The sequence below is a fragment of the Onychostoma macrolepis genome, chromosome 16 (assembly GCF_012432095.1).
Source record: "Onychostoma macrolepis isolate SWU-2019 chromosome 16, ASM1243209v1, whole genome shotgun sequence".
Classification (NCBI taxonomy): domain Eukaryota; kingdom Metazoa; phylum Chordata; class Actinopteri; order Cypriniformes; family Cyprinidae; genus Onychostoma; species Onychostoma macrolepis.
The window spans coordinates 28,219,309-28,236,650 of record NC_081170.1 but is presented as its reverse complement, the minus strand read 5'-3'; positions in this window follow the sequence as shown (position 1 = coordinate 28,236,650).

Genomic DNA, 17,342 nt, shown 5'->3' with positions numbered 1-17,342 from the left:
CCACATACACTACATCACTGGGTCCCATCATACAGGCACATGGATTCTCATACCATTGCTACGCTGATGACACACAGCTCTACCTCTCTTTTCAACCAGATGATCCAACGGTAACTGCAAGGATCTCAGGTTGCCTGGCGGACATCTCGGCATGGATGAAAGAACATCACCTGCAGCTCAACCTGGCAAAGACTGAGCTTCTTGTCCTCCCTGCCACTCCGACTCTACAGCATGACTTCACGATCCAGTTAGGTTCATCAACAATAACCCCATCAACTTCGGTCAGAAATCTTGGTGTAATCTTTGATGATCAGCTGACCTTCAAAGACCACATTACAAAAACTGCTCGATCTTGCAGGTTTGCACTATATAACATCAGAAAGATCAGGCCCTTTCTGACAGAGCATGCTGCACAACTTCTTGTCCAGGCCCTTGTCATTTCTAGGCTGGACTATTGCAATGCTCTTCTGGCTGGACTTCCGTCTAATACAGTCAAACCTCTACAAATGATTCAGAATGCAGCGGCACGACTGGTCTTCAACGAGCCCAAAAGAGCCCATGTTACACCTCTCTTTATCTCCCTGCACTGGCTACCAATCACGGCTCGCATCAAGTTCAAGACACTGATGCTTGCATATAGAACAACCACTGGCTCAGCACCCGTTTACTTGCACTCTCTATTAACAAACTACATCCCTCCAGAAATCTGAGATCTGCTAGTGAGCGGCGCCTCGTGATACCATCACAGAGAGGCGCAAAATCACTCTCTAGATCATTCTCATTCACCATTCCTGGCTGGTGGAACGATCTTCCCACCTCTATCCGGAATGCTGGATCCCTGTCAATCTTCAAGCAACAACTGAAAACTCATCTCTTTCGACAGCACTTGACTTCATCCTAAACTTAAAAAAAAAAAAAAAAAAAAATTATCTTTACTTATTCCTTCCTTTGGTAGTTTGTATTTATTTGAACAATGTCTGAGACTTGGTGTTGCAAGCACTTCGTATGTCTGATTGCCTCTTCAAGATTAATCGCTCGATGTATTCCCCAATTGTAAGTCGCTTTGGATAAAAGCGTCTGCTAAATGACTAAATGTAAATGTAAATGTAAATGTAGGTTTTATAGATACCTCCATGGCCGCTTAAAGGATGGGAATGGTAGTGATGAAGGACAGCTGGAATAAGACTGCTAGGCAGGTACACTCTGTAGTGAACTTGGCCATTTGACAGGTGGGTCTTGTGATATAGTTTGTCCTCCACAACTTCATATTTGTCTTTTAGATCACTGTTATTGTTCTCTGCCAATGCTTTAAAAACATTTATGATCTCAGGATCTTTCTGTTGTTCTTCCCATATTGACACAACAGAGACTGGAAACTCAATATCCTCTTTCTGGCTGGAGTACAAGCTGCAACAAGGTAAGCTGGAAATCCTAGACAAAGCATCAGGGGCTACATTGAGTTTTCCCTTTCGGTATTCAATTACAAAATCAAACCTTTGCAATCGTAGGGCCCATCTAATGAGACGGCTGGTGGTTTTTGGGGAACTTAAGACCCACTGTAGTGCAGAATGGTCAGTGACTACGGTGAACATCTTGTGCTCCAGGTAATGTTGCCATTTCTCAAGTGCCCATATGACTGCTAGGCACTCTTTCTCTGTAGCAGAGTAATTTGTCTCAGCTTTGTTAAGGGTGCGGCTTGCGTATGCAATGACTTTCTCCAGTCCTTGAGCTTTCCGTTGCGTTAATACAGCACCGAGTCCGGAATCACTGGCATCGGTGTACACAATGAACGGTAGTTGGAGATTTGGATGGCCAAGGATAGGAGGTGATGTGAGATGTGCCTTCAATTCTTCAAAAGCTTCCTGGCATTGGGGTGACCAGTGAAAAGAATGTCCCTTCTTTTTCAGTGTATTGATGGGTTCAGCGATCTTGGAGAAATTTGGGACAAAGCGGTGATACCATCCAGCTAGTCCAAGAAAACGCTGGACCTCTTTGATGTTCCTTGGCACAGGGTAAGATCTGATGGCCTCAACTTTGGATGAGTCTGCTGTGATGCCATTGATGCTAACCACATGTCCCAGGAATGTAATTTCTGTAAGGCAGAACTTGCTCTTTTTAAGGTTTATGGTCAATCCAGCTTCCTGCAGTCGATTGAGAACAGTTTGAAGGTCCTTGAAGTGCTGAGCTACAGATAGTGAGTATATGATAATATCATCGATGTAGACAAAGCAAATGTTTCTTCGTAAGTCTCCCAGTACTGTTTCCATTAACCTCTGGAATGTTGCAGGTGCATTTTTTAATCCAAATGGCATGACATTAAAGTGGAAGAGCCCTGATGGAGTGATGAATGCTGTCTTTGATTTACTCTGGGGGTCCATAGCCACCTGCCAGTAGCCACTGTTGAGATCGATGGTTGAAAAGATGGCTGCTCCAGACAGAGATTCAAGGATTTCAGTGATGTTGGGAAGGGGGTAAGCATCATTCTCAGTGATGGTATTAAGCTTACGGTAATCTACACAAAATCTAAGGCTGCCATCTTTTTGGGAACAAGGACTACAGGAGGCCCAGCCAGAATGTGAGGGTTCTACAATTCCTGCATTCAACATCTCCACAAGTTGCTCTTGTACCACTGCTTGTTTGGCTGGGGACATGCGGTATGGCCGTTGCTTAATGGGCACTTGATATTGTGTATAAATAGTGTGTTGTAGGACATCAGTACGACCTGGTTGAAGGGTGCACACCTGAGTGTTGGACTCAGAATTCTCCTCAGTCTGTCTTTTTCAGCAGGGGGTAAGTGTGCTTCACTTACAGCAGTGTCAATTAAACATTGTGCATCTGTACTGACAAATGGTGATGATCGGCATACAGGTTGTGGTGGAGGGATTGAGCTTAACAGTGAAAGGCTTTGGTTAAAAGTCTTTACATGTGGTCCCGTCTTTTGACGTTGAGGGCTGATATCAGGTACACTTGCATTGCCAGGTTGAAATGGATGATCTTCTTGTGGGAGGACTTAAATGAATATTTACTGTCGATTACATTAATTTGTAGGCCACTGAAGAAGATGAAATCCAGTCCCAGAACTACAGCGTAGGCGAGTGCTTTAGGGGAAAGGACAGCGACAGGTAAAGTGAAAGTGTTATTGTGAATGTGGATTGGTAACTGCAACCATCCTAAAGGCACCTCTGCTTCGCCATTAGCCAAATACAGTGGACCATGAGACCAAGATTGGAGGTTCTCTTGTGGAAAGAGATTTTCCACAAACTCTCATGGATCATGGTGTAGCTGGCCCCTGTGTCCATGATGGCCTTTCCAGACCACCCACCAATGCGGATTGGAACGATCAGTTGTTGTGGGATGACAACAGGAGAACCAGGCATTGGTGTAGGGGTGATTTCTTGAAGTGGACAATCTTTTATTTGTTGTGGCTGTCACAGAATTACTAGTTGCTTGACCTCCAGACTTGCGGGAATGAAATGATCGTTGACTAGTGAAAGGATGTTGTTGTTTTGCAGGTTGGTTTGTGGATGGGTTGCCATAAAGTGGACAACATCCAGGTGAGTGATGTCCCTTACATCGCCAACATTGCACTTGGAGTTGGTCAGTGGGTTTAATGTTTTTTGGAATTACTTCTTGTGGTGATTTTCTGCTCATACATTTTTCATATTGCATTTGCTGCTCATGGTCCTTCTCTAGCTGATGTCCCAGCTTTACCAGTTCCTCAACGGTACTCACACGACTACGTAGCTGACTGGCAAGGTAAGGTTTTAAATTTTTGAGAATCATTTTTACTATTTCATGTTCAGTTAGGGAAGGTTTCCATCTTTTGCAAAGAGCTCGATATGTAAAGGCAAAATCTCTGATAGATTCTCTCTCTCCTTGATACCTTGTGCGGACTCTTTCAGCCAACTCATCTTCGTAGTCTTCGGAGAGGAAGGCTGAGAGGAAAGCAGTCTCGAACTCGTTCCATGTCGTTACTGAAGATCGGGCGACTTCCCACCAGTCACGTGCAGTGCCGTGGAGTACGCTGCGGAAGGTTACCAAGAGGTCGGTCTCTGCAAGTGGGTGCAATGCCAAGAAATCCTGACACCTTGTTAGATACAGCAGAGGATCGGCGTCATCCGACGGTCTTCCAAATGTGGGAAAGGTCAATTTTAAATGGTCACTTTTTCCAGCAGGAATAGGAGGACACTCTGGGGCATTTTCTAGTGGTGATGGGTATGCGGTAAGTATGGCACTGGGTGGTGGTTGTATCCCTTTACTGTGGTGATCAGCCATTTCTTTTCCTTGCCGTTTGACTTCCTCTATGTTTGTTTGAAGCTCATTTACTTGTGTTGTTAGCTTGTCAATTTGAATGATGCACTGATTACATTCAGTGGAGAGCTGCTCATGATCCTTTTGAAGGTTCTTTTGTGTGGCTCTGATGTCTCCCTGAAGTTCAACCTGAAGTTGATCCACCATAAAACGGACTTCAGAAATAAACGTAGACTCTACTTTTTGTAGCTCTTGTGAGATCATCACTTTCATGGCTTTGACTAGTTGATCGAATTGGCTAAATCTGCTTTTGTTGCAGTTAACGTGGTGAAAATTTGTTGCTGGTTAGCCTCCATTTTGGCAGTCAGGTCTCCAAGTTGTTTTTCATGATGGGAAGTGGCTGTCTTTTGCTCCTGGGTGAGTTCGTTCACAGCTTTCTCCTGATGTTTCATGAAATCAAACAAGTTGTCCCAGTTACCTTGAACTTGTGCAGTCAAATGGTGAATTTCTTTTCCAGGAGTTGGGAGGTGACCAGGCAGGCGATGCTGTGACACTGAAGAAGATGGTGTAGTTTCAGTGGATGTGCAAAGTTGCATAGGTTCTGGCTGAAATGAAGTAGCGCCACCTGGAGGCATGGAGGCAAAATGCACCTGAGACCGGGGATGGGGACTGCTGAACTGAGTTGGGGTGAAGTGGAAAGTGGAAAACTGAGGTGGATGAATGGGTCTTGGTTGCACAAGCGACCAGACTGGAGTTGCTATGTCTGGGGGAGGTTCAATTTCCACAGATGTTGAAGGTGAAGGAGGGATAGTGGCCATGTTTGTATGTGTTGTTGCTTGGCAATGTTGTGTGAATAATCAGTAAATGAGATGAGTGAATTGGAATGACTGTGTCTGTTTTTTGGGGCACCAGGGGATATAAACAAAAACAAAAAAGCACAGAGTACAGTTTCCAATCTCAATTTTCTCAAATATTTTTCACAATTTTTCACACAGCACATTCAAAATGCAACATCAAGTTCCCAGTAATTAGATTTCACTTCAATTACCCAATTATCTTGGTACCTTTTCCAGCTGATACACTTCAGTCAAACAAAAGCACACAAAAAAATGCAACAAGGTTTCTTTTAAGGTTCACAAAAGATATAAGTTAACAATTAACCATAAGGTTTCAATAATTCCCCAACACAATTCAGATTCAAGTGTCCGTTTGTTCATGTGTTCGAGTGTTCAAGTGAAAGTGTTCAAGTCCCTGTTCGGACGCCACTCTGTAACGGTGGCCGCCGCCCTAGCTTAGATAAGCTCTAAGGGAAATGTTCGGGCGCCAGTCAGGACTAATCCTGACAATTTAAGTTAACCCAGGATAGCAAAACAAAGGCCACCTGTTACAATATTAATTTACAAAAACAGTCAAAGAAAAAAAACTCTGTTCACAAGGGGAAGATTTATTCCACGATGTCCATGAGAGAAAAAAAAACACAAGTGAAAAAAACAGTTCACCACTTCCGTTCACTTTTGAAGCCGTGCAGAAATTGCATCACGCACGTTTGCAGTCATAATGGAAACTGGAGAGTGTTTCGGGTTTTGTCCGACAGCAGGACAGGTGGATGAGCAGCCATCACTTGTCTTCAGAACAGTTTTACTAACAACAGACGATCGTGATGTGCAACGCTTGAAAGTCAAGTGAACTTTTCGACGCACCAGACATCGCTCACAGGAAGCAACAGTTCGACAAGCGGCAGTCTTTCCACGTCACACGGTAATCCCTTCACGCTCACTACTGCAAACCTACTGATGACGCAATTATTCTCGGGTAAGACACGCTTCCTTATATCCTCCGTCCTTCCGCCGTTAATTGAACACTCCACCCCCAAACACACAAAGTGAAAGTAAAATGATTTTGGTGGCACGGATTTTTCGCATTGCCACAGTACCACAGGATAAAAATTAATATAATTAATATTGTCGTTATTTAAAATGCTGTAAATCATTAAACATTTCTTCGTCCTACATGGTACTGTTGTTAAAATATCTGCATTGTTATTTGATTTTTTTGTATTTTTGAGCCGAATGTCAAAATTGTCCTATGGTGTGACTGTCCCAAGCATGGTTCAGTAAATTACAACTTTTATAAATTAAAAAGAAAAGCATAAAAATCTTAATAAATACACCCGACATAATTGTACAAGTGTCTATTTTAGTAAATGGCAATCTTTTTTTTTTCATCTATATATTTCTGAAAGCAATTAATTTACATTGAATAAACAAAAAAAAAAAAAACTGTAATTAGTTGAAGGACTGTTGAATGGTTGTGTTACTGAAGCCCCATGTGAAGCCCATGACACGTGCACATGGTCAAATTTTAGAAGGCTAGAAGGGGGCAAGAAGAGTTTTAGTAGCATACTGATTGAAAGAGACTGAATTTTGTTGATGTAAATTATTTTGTTTTGTTTAAAAAACATGTTGATATTGTTTATATCAAAATAAAACTTTCTTTCTCCTTTGACATGTTTAAAGTTAAAAAGAAATACTTTAATAACTACCATTTATGTCCTTATGTAATGCCCTATGGTGTGACACATATAAAAGAACCACAGATTTGTTTTTATCTCAAAGTATCTTAAAAAAAACAGTTTAGTATTGCAATAGTATTGCAAATATCACTCAACTTAAAATGGTATTATTTTCAGCAGTTTTAAATGGATGACAGCAAAATGTATCTTGTTGTCAAAGTTTATCTTGAAATTGTCCAACAAGTCATGGGGTAAAAATTATGTTAATTATAATTTCATATTAAGTAAATAATGCTACATGAAGATAAGTGTCTAACAATAAAGATAAAGCTCTCTCATGCTATGTATATATTTGTGACGAATCCGGTCTGTGGCCTTCCGCCCGATAGCCACCAGAGGTCGCCCTTCCATCGTATTGACTCTTGCACTACACTACTGTTGCACGTCACCCACGGACTACAATACCCATCATCCATTGCACTGACTACACACACACACACAGCTGATTGCACTGATCACACAGCTTACTTAAGCCATGGACTTCCTTAGTCAGATCGCCGAGTATTGTCTGTATTTATCCCTCTCCTAGTGATAGCAACCTTATGGAGCCATTCCATGTTTTCTGAAGTTAAGTCTAGCCTAACCTTTTTTTAGTCTGTTTCATCTGTGTCCTGATCCTTGCCTGGTTTATCTCGTCTCGTCTGTCAGCTGCCTGCCCTGGATCTATTGTCTGTTTGGATTAACCCTTGTCTTGCTGTTTCGGACTCTGTTCGCGCCTTGCCTGGATTATTGCTCACGCATTTTATAAAGACATCAGTAGCAGGACAAATTAAAAACACTGTAAATATGTTTAGTCATTGTAGTAGTAATAACTGCCTGTTTTTCCAAAAAGAGTTTCATGGCCGGTAAAAAAAAAAGTTTTGGCCAGTAAATTTTATCACGTCACCGGCCATTGGCAGGTGTGGCAAAAAGTTAGTTTTAGGCCCTGCTTGTACATACACTATATGGACAAAGGTATTGCGGAAATCCCCTTCTTTAGAGCAGAAAAAAGTCAAAACTGTGGCAACAAAGATGGTAACATAATTCATGTATTTAAAAATTGTATTTCCATCTCTGTTGCAACAGTTTTGGAAGTGTCTAAAATGACTGTACCCATATGTACAAGTCATTATTATTTTATTGATGTTAATTAATGGGTTTTAGTAATGATCGAGCAGAAATGAAGTTGTGATTTGGTGGCATTATGACTTTGCTTGTCATTTTCCATTCAATTGGAATCCTGCCATTGGGGAGGGGGGTTTGTTTTCTGAGGCCCCTATTACAGGTAGCCATTCAAAACTGGTTAGGCCCTATAGAGAGGGAGAGAGAGAGAGAGAGAGCAGCAAGAAAATGAGCTCCAGATTGTTTAATCTTTAATGTTGTTTTAAGATAAGACAGACATTCAGTTTTGATGAATTGAAGAGTAGAAAGACTTTCTACAACCTATATTACTTGAAAGAAGATTGTAAATTAACCAAAAAAAGCAGGAAGAGGACAGCTAGCTGAGAGTGGCCCAAAAGGTCATACAACTGCCTCAAAAGAAAAGAAAGAGAAGAAAGAAAATTCTGAGTATAGATATACTGAGGTCTGCAGTCAACTAACTTTATTTTGGGGAAATATTTGAACCAAAAAACTGCTTTTTGGACAAATTAAACTACAGTATAAGGGCTAACTATAGTGGATATCTGCATATTCAAAAAACAACAACAACAAACTACCAGCAACTGTCAGAATATTTGAACAATGACAGAATCAATCCCCATAACTTAGCCATAAAGCTACAAATGAGATTTTAAAGAAAAAACATAAAGAAAAGCTCCTCAAGGACAGACCAGAAACACTGTACTCGGATTTATATAAGAACGAAGAGGTCAGCGACATCATATTTTATACAGAAGACCCAGAAGCCTGGCACTCAGCGATTAGACAGCATTACCCCACAGTAATCAGAAAGGGCATCAGTAACGGATGGAAACTGCAGGTCAAAGAAGAGGACGATTCAGAATCAGATGTCATGATAACAGCGAACCTATACAAAAATGGGACTGTTATGATTCAGGGCAACATGAAAAAAATTGAAAACGACTTCCTCCAAATTAAAGGAAAAGCTCAGCTGAACAAGACCGGCCCTAATACACTAAAACAGGAAGAAAACACCTCCATCTCCACCCATCAAGCTACAAATGAGAGATCAGGGATGACAGTGAGGAGATCTCCCTTCTAAACAGCACCATCAGAGACATGAAAGAGAAGTTCAGAGAGATGGAGCTGGAACTGGTGCAGCTGAGAGAAGAAGTGCATGGAGCAGTGCAGCAGACTGATCCAACAGAGGAAGAAGTGGATTACAGGAAATAAATAGCAATGCTAAAGGAAGAAATTCAGGAACTGAAAAATCAGAAAGAGGAGTATAACAAACAACTGTCTGTAATGAAAGATGAATTGAGAGAGCTAAGAGAAGACAGAAGGAAAACAAGTGAAAATGGAAAACAACTGCCAGCTCTGAAGGAGCGACTGACACAGACAAGAGAAGAACAGCAAAGTTTAGAGCAGACTCCTCCTCCAACAACCACAGCCATCAACCCCGGCAGCGCTCCTTCACCTGACTCCAACAGTCAAACACAGCCCCAGATCGTACTACTCATGGACTCGAATGGCAAATTTGTTGATGAAAAGAAACTGTTCCTGAGAAGAAATGTCACAAAAATATGGTGCCCAAACACAAAGAAGGCCCTGGAGCTCTTGTGTGAAGAGGAGCCGGGTTCCCCCAGCCATATTATCATCCACACCGGCACCAACGACCTGAGAGTCCAACAAGAGAGAGTAGCTACAGCTCTCGTTAATGGTCGCAGAGAAAGCATCCTCCAACTTCCCCAACTCCAGAATTATCCTCTCCACCCTGCTGCCCCCTCCACCGGAGGAAGCCCACGGCAGGCTCTATGTGTCACCCTGGAACACAAGAAATGTATGTGTGTACATATGTATCTATACAGGTGCTGGTCATATAATTAGAATATCATCAAAAAGTTGACTTATTTCACTAATTCCATTCATTATATTAACACACACACACACACACTTTCATGAGCTGTAAGCTCGAATCATCAAAATGAAAATAAATAAACATTTGAAATATATCAGTCTGTGTGTAATGAATATGAATATAATATACAAGTTTCACTTTTTGAATGGAATTAGTGAAATAAATCAACTTTTTGATGATATTCTAATTATATGACCAGCACCTGTACATGTGCATTTAAAAGTAGCCCATGTGTATGTGTGTCTGTGTGTGTGTGTGTGTGTGTGTGTGTGTGTGTTTGGTGTTTTATTTATATATTTATTTTTAAAAGAACCTCTTAGAGATCTCGTATTATTTAATGTATTTTTGAAACAAACAAACAAACAAAAATCTATATATGGATATATTCTCAGATATGTATCATAATATTTAAAATATTCTACTTTATCTGTCAATTCAGCATACTTATGTTTGTCTTGTTTTTGAAATAACAAATTGCACTATATGGCAGTGAGATATGGGGACCTGTAAAAACCCAAGATTTCTCTAAATGGGAAAAAGAAGAAATTGAAATAATGCACACCCAAATTTGTAAAAACAGTTAAGAGAGCAACCCCAAACAACTCGTGCAGAGCATTAATATTCAAAAGAGAGCTCAAAATTTGAGAGCGAGAGCGAGAGAGAGAGAGAGAGAGACTTTCAGTCAAACATGGGCTCTTAAAATGAATCTAACAAAAATATTGATTTTTCAAAAGAAACCCAGGTGTAAGGAAAATAAATACACTTTCAGAGCAGGAAACCAGATCCTCCAACACACCCATGAATACACCTACAGGTGCAACTCAATAAATTAGAATATCGTGGAAAAGTTCATTTATTTCAGTAATTCAACTCAAATTGTGAAACTCCTGTATTAAATAAATTCAATGCACACAGACTGAAGTAGTTTAAGTCTTTGGTTCTTTTAATTGTGATGATTTTGGCTCACATTTAACAAAAACTCACAAATTCACTATCTCAACAAATTAGAATACTTCATAAGACCAATAAAAAAATAAAAAACATTTTTAGTGAATTGTTGGCCTTCTGGAAAGTATGTTAATTTACTGTATATATACTCAATACTTGGTAGGGGCTCCTTTTTCTTTAATTACTGACTCAATTTGGCGTGGCATGAAGGTGATCAGTTTGTGGCACTGCTGAGGTGGTATGGAAGCCCAGGTTTCTTTAACAGTGGCCTTCAGCTCATCTGCATTTTTTGGTCTCTTGTTTCTCATTTTCCTCTTGACAATACCCAAGATTCTCTATGGGGTTCAGGTCTGGTGAGTTTGCTGGCCAGTCAAGCACACCAGCACCATGGTCATCATTTAACCAACTTTTGGTGCTTTTGGCAGTGTGGGCAGGTGCCAAATCCTGATGAAAAATGAAATAAGCATCTTTAAAAAGCTGGTCAGCAGAAGGAAGCATGAAGTGCTGCAAAATTTCTTGCTAAACGGGTGCAGTGACTTTGGTTTTCAAAAAACACAATGGACCAACACCAGCAGATGACATTGCACCCCAAATCATACAACACTTGCTCTCATCTGAAAAGAGGACTTTGGACCACTGGGCAACAATCCAATTCTTCTTCTCCTTAGCCCAGGTAAGACGCCTCTGACGTTGGCTGTGGTTCAGAACTGTAGCCAAATTCCTTGACATGTCTGTGTGTGGTGGCTCTTGATGCCTTGACCCCAGCCTCAGTCCATTCCTTGTGAAGTTCACCCAAATTCTTGAATCGATAAGGCTGCGGTTCTCTCGGTTGGTTGTGCATCTTTTTCTTCCACATTTTTTCCTTCCACTAAACTTTCTGTTAACATGCTTGGATACAGCACTCTGTGTACAGCCAGCTTCTTTGGCAATGAATGTTTGTGGCTTACCCTTCTTGTGAAGGGTGTCAATGATTGTCTTCTGGACAACTGTCAGATCAGCAGTCTTCCCCATGATTGTGTAGCCTAGTGAACCAAACCAAGAGACCATTTTGAAGGCTCAGGAAACCTTTGCAGGTGTTTTGAGTTGATTAGTTGATTGGCATGTTTCATATTCTAATTTGTTTAGATAGTGAATTGGTGGGTTTTTGTTAAATGTGAGCCAAAGTCATCACAATTAAAAGAACCAAAGACTTAAACTACTTCAGTCTGTGTGCATTGAATTTATTTAATACATGAGTTTCACAATTTGAGTTGAATTACTGAAATAAATGAACTTTTTAACGACATTCTAATTTATTGAGATGCAACTGTATATGGAACTAAAAATCAGCTCAACAAGAAACTTCTATCTGGTTGTGAATGAACTGAAAGCAAATTTTTTTTTTTTTTTTTTATTTAATTCATTATTTGACAGGGACAATAGACAGTCAGAAAACTGCCCCAGAATTAGCTACAGAGCTAACTTTCATCTGCTGTCCCTGGGCAGGAAAATACAAATGTGACAAAAACATCAATATAATACCATTTACAATAAAATCCCCCCAAAATTTAACAGAAAAAAACATATAATCCCACATAAAAACTATAATCCAAATTTATACAAAATATCCCCTGTAAGTACTACAAAGCATCATCCTAAATTTTACAACTCCCCAAAGTTTCATTCAAAATACAGAAATACTCAATGGTCACATACCTGACTCGTCTTTAACCATATTTTTAAATGTAGCTTAAATTGTGCTAAGGTAGAACACTGTCTTATATTAATTGGTAAATTATTCCAGTTATTAACAGCCCTTACAGAAAAAGCTGAACGACCAAAACCAGTAACTCTAAAATTCACTGTACAATCACCTCTAGACGAGGCTCTAGTTTGTCTTATATTTTCAGTACAAGAGAAAACAAATTCCTTCAAGGGTGAAGGTGCAAGATTGTTAACAATTTTGTACATTAAACAACAATTATAAAACATAATAAAATTATCAAAAGTAAAAAATTTGTACTTGTTAACAATCAAACAATGATGATACCTATTAGGTTTCATCATATAGATACCAAAGGCACTGAGAGTCTTCTACATGATCAAAAATATAATTCAGTATGAAATTTGAATTCAAACCTGGCTAAAAATCCTAAAAGCAATAATCAAACCAATTTGATTATTCCCATATCTCACTATATGGCAGTGAGATATGGGAACCTCTAAAAACCCAAGATTTCTCTAAATGGGAAAAAGAAGAAATTGAAATTATGCATACGCAAATTTATAAAAACATCTTAAAAGTTAACAGAGCAACTCCAAACAACTCGTGCAGAGCTGAATTAGGACAATACCCATTATAAATTAAAAGAGAGCTCTGAAATTCCACCAGCACCTGAAATGCAGTAATCTGAGCTTTTACCCGGCTGAAGCCCTACAGTGCCAGGAGCAGAATCTGCAGAAGAGTGCCCTTTTACAGCTGGTACTCAAACTACACTCAAACCAGCACAGCGCAATCAGGCCCAACCAAATCACACAGTTACAAAAACAAAATTACAAGGGGATAATTGCGTGATACAAGGGGATAAAGCTTCTCCTTCACTCATTCTGCTCTGCTGTCCATGAGTGTTCGGCATTTACATCAGAGTGCGCAAACACAAAAAAAAAATAACGGTGTATTTTATAATTTTATATTTTTACACAGACAAGCCGTTTCTCAATATGCGTTCTTGTCTGTTCTTGTGGACTTGTGAAACGTCATTGTCCAAAAACCCGCGTAATCTTCAAAATATTACTGTTATTGTGTCATGAAATGTAGTTTTAAGAGTTTTTCATGCGAGAATGTAGTTGTTTAATACTCAAATCTGCGGTTTATTTGTAAAGTTAGCGCCTATTTGAAAATTTGCTATGACGATTTCGGAGCTCCAGGCGATCACCGGGTGCTCAGTGCTCATGTATCCGCCTAGAGCAGTCTGACGTTCGGCTAGTCCTTCCTACATTTGCAGCTGGCTATGATGACTCTGTAGTGATTAAACATGATATACAATTCGTTGTGTGTATATTTAACAGGCATTCGTGGTCTCATGAATCTATTATTTGTTCCTGGTCATATCATTTTGACTGAGCACAAAGTTTAATTATATTTATTTTGAACTTTACCGTAGTACAGCGCTGACTTTGTAGCATACGTTTGACTGAATTGTTCTTTTGTCTTTATTTCCTCTTATATAAGCCTCTTATACTTTGTACTTATACTTTTATAATGGCTATTATTGTTCATTAAAGCTGACATAAAAGAGGCAGAGTTGTGCTTATCGCCGCGCTTTATTGTCAATCGATACTTTCCGGCATACACCACGCCTATTAAGTAAGGGTTCTGTTGGCAGTGGAAACGCAAGCTAGATCAGAGTGTTCGGTCCCGAACCATACCGTACTGTACTGACCCGTACTGCTTGGTGGAAACGAGCCTTTACTGCACTGTGATTACTATCACAACATTACAGCTGCATATTTCCCAAAATTCCAAAAATTTAAACCAAATTTACAAAATGCAGAAAAATTGTTACATTTTAGGGGAAAATTCCAAAATGATCACAACAGCAGCAAGATAGGTATCAGCCTGTCACAAACTAAGACTGTCAGCCAGTGGACAAAACTGAAGCAAGATAATTTCTTGCATGTTGTATTGTTGTACAAAGTGGGTTTTTTTGTTGTTGTTGTTGTTGTTGTTGTTTGTTTGTTTTTTAAACAATGTCTTAAATATTTTACTTGTTTCTTGTTTGTGAAAGCAAAAAAAAAGTATACATGTACTTATTTACTTAATTATTTTACAGATCTATTCTTGTTTTGTTTATGTATTATATAATCGTTTGTTCCTTATTCATGTAATGGACAATGCTTTGGCAATACTGTGCAAGTCATGCCAATAAAGCTCATATGAATTGAATTGAGAGAGAGAGACAGAGATAATTTTAATTTTAAAAATACATTTTATTAAAATTCAGTTAATAACAAAAATCAGGTTAAACGGATAATATATACTTCTACTAGGTAAAAACAAAACAAACAACAACAAAAAAATCTCTACAAACTGTTATAAAATCAAAGCATCAATAATACTACATTGGTAACACTTTCTATGAAGCCCATATTTATAATACATAACTAATCTCTAGAAGAAAGTTAAATCTAGACTTAGTTTTTTGTTTCAAAATAGATCTGTGTTTACCACGTCAGCCAAGAAATATATTGTTGAAACTATTGTTTTTCCTTTGTTTGATTATGGTGATGTGATATACAGAAATGCACGTAAAGGTGTTCTGGAGCAATTAGATGTATTGTATCATGCTGCAATTAGATTGATTGCTAATGCACCCTACAGAACGCATCATTGCGAATTATACTCCCTTTTGAGCTGGACATCACTGCATACAAGACGGGAAATTCACTGCTATATTTTTATTTATAAAGTCCTGCTGGGCTTATTACCTGAATATCTTCAACAGTTGCTGAAACCTCATTTTAATATATATGTATATATATATATATATATATATATATATATACATATATACACACAACTAGATAATCTAATTATATTTCCTTAGCTATTCCTAGGAAGAAAACTACTTATGGTCTTTCCGCTTTTGAATTTGCTGCCCCAAATGATTGGAATGTCCTAGAAAGGTTATTGAAATTAAAGACAATTATTCCAGTATGTGACATTTAAAAAATTACTAGTAAGTGCTCTGACCTCAACCTGTAAGTGTTTTAACTGAGATTTAATTTTTTTAAATGTGTTTTATGTATTGTGATACATGTTTGTATGTTGCTCAGGAGATATTAATTCTCCTGTCAGGCTGTTATTGAGAATAAGAACTTGTTCCTAATTAACTTGCCTGTTTAAATAAAGGTTAAATAAATAAAGAAATAAAGAAATAAAGAAAATAAGGGTTTTCTTAAGTCATTGTAAGGTCCTCGGATTGGCCCAGGAAGGTATCCAATTGTGGATGAAGGTTTCTTGTGTTTTCGGTCTTTTCGATGCGCAAAGTTATTAAATTTAGGTTAAATTCAAATCTGACTCCATTCTATTATCTAATCTGGCTTAATTTATTATGACCTCGAATTTAGATTGTCATACGAATTGGTTGCTCGTCCATTTCTAATTATTATTATTCTGATATTTGATTATTCTATTTAACTCTTTACTTTATATTTACTCGTTCATTAGAATCTATATCACTCAGGGTTGGCCGTTTTACATGGGTCCCACGATCACAAATTCGTCAGTCTGAACATTAGCCAGAGGTTATGACTAGTACTATTTAATAGGTCACCCATGCTTACCATTCTTTAAATAGTAGTTCTGTTTAGCCTCCTACGCTTACCCATGTACAACTTAGTTCAAACAATAATAAGCGGTTATGCTAGTACTGTTTGTCTATTTGCCCCCGATAGTTATATAACTACGTGCAACTTAATTAAAGCTGAGACAATAATCAGCGGTTATGCTAGTACTATGAAATATGTCAATATTTCAATAGTATTTTTATCTAGCCCCCAATAGTTAACTCCTTAGGCGCCAGAGATTTTTTGGAAAAATGCTGGATTTTGACATCAAGATTTCAAAAGCTTGTGGCTTGAAAGGGCTTAAAGATAGATATCTAATGTAAATTAGAAAAATGTTGGGCATGATCGAAAGTTTATGTGGGGTGTAAATATACTCATCTAATTTGCATATTATGACGCCATCAGGGGGCGGCCTTCTTGAATTTCATAATATTCAAGAAATAGTAGATATTGAATTGATGTTTGATCTTATTTGCATGTTTTTTTTTGTCTTTTTATCCTCATTCCAAATAATCAGAAAAGAAGAAACCAACAATAAAACAGGAGAAAGTACTAAATTATTACTATATTACTATATTATATAGTAGTAAAACGCATGTGAACAGTAGCCTACTTTTTGATCAGTTAATCAGTAATCAGGAAATAACAGATATTGAATGGATGTTTGAACTTATTTGCATGGTTTTTTTCTTTGTTTTTTTTTTTTGTGCCTTTTTATCCTCATTCCAAATGATCAGGAAAAGAGGAAATCAACAGTAAAACAGGAGAAAGTAGTAAATTATTACTATATTACTGTGCCATAGTAAAATACATGTGCCTATTTTTTGATCAGTTGACCAGCTATCTGCCCAATCAGGTATCTAGGTAACAGTTTATAGTTCTTGAGAGTATGGTACCTCTCATTGCATGGCACAGCGCACAGACCTACCCCTCACTGACTGCAGCTGTACTGCCTGCTGGCGGCCCTTTGAGTGTGCGCGATCAGAACAAACGACGCAATCTTATGGCGTCAAATCTATGCCATTAATAACCGAGCGCACCACTTATGCTGGCGCGCGCGGTAAATCACTTCCGCGAGAGGAAAACAGATCTACACGCGAGGAAACGGCAGCACGCGAGCTAATTTCAAACACTCGCGCGCGCGTCACTTGTCCTCTGCGCGCAATACAAGCCCTCCCGCGCGCGATCTTCTCTCACCCGCTCGCGCGAACACTTCTATTTTTG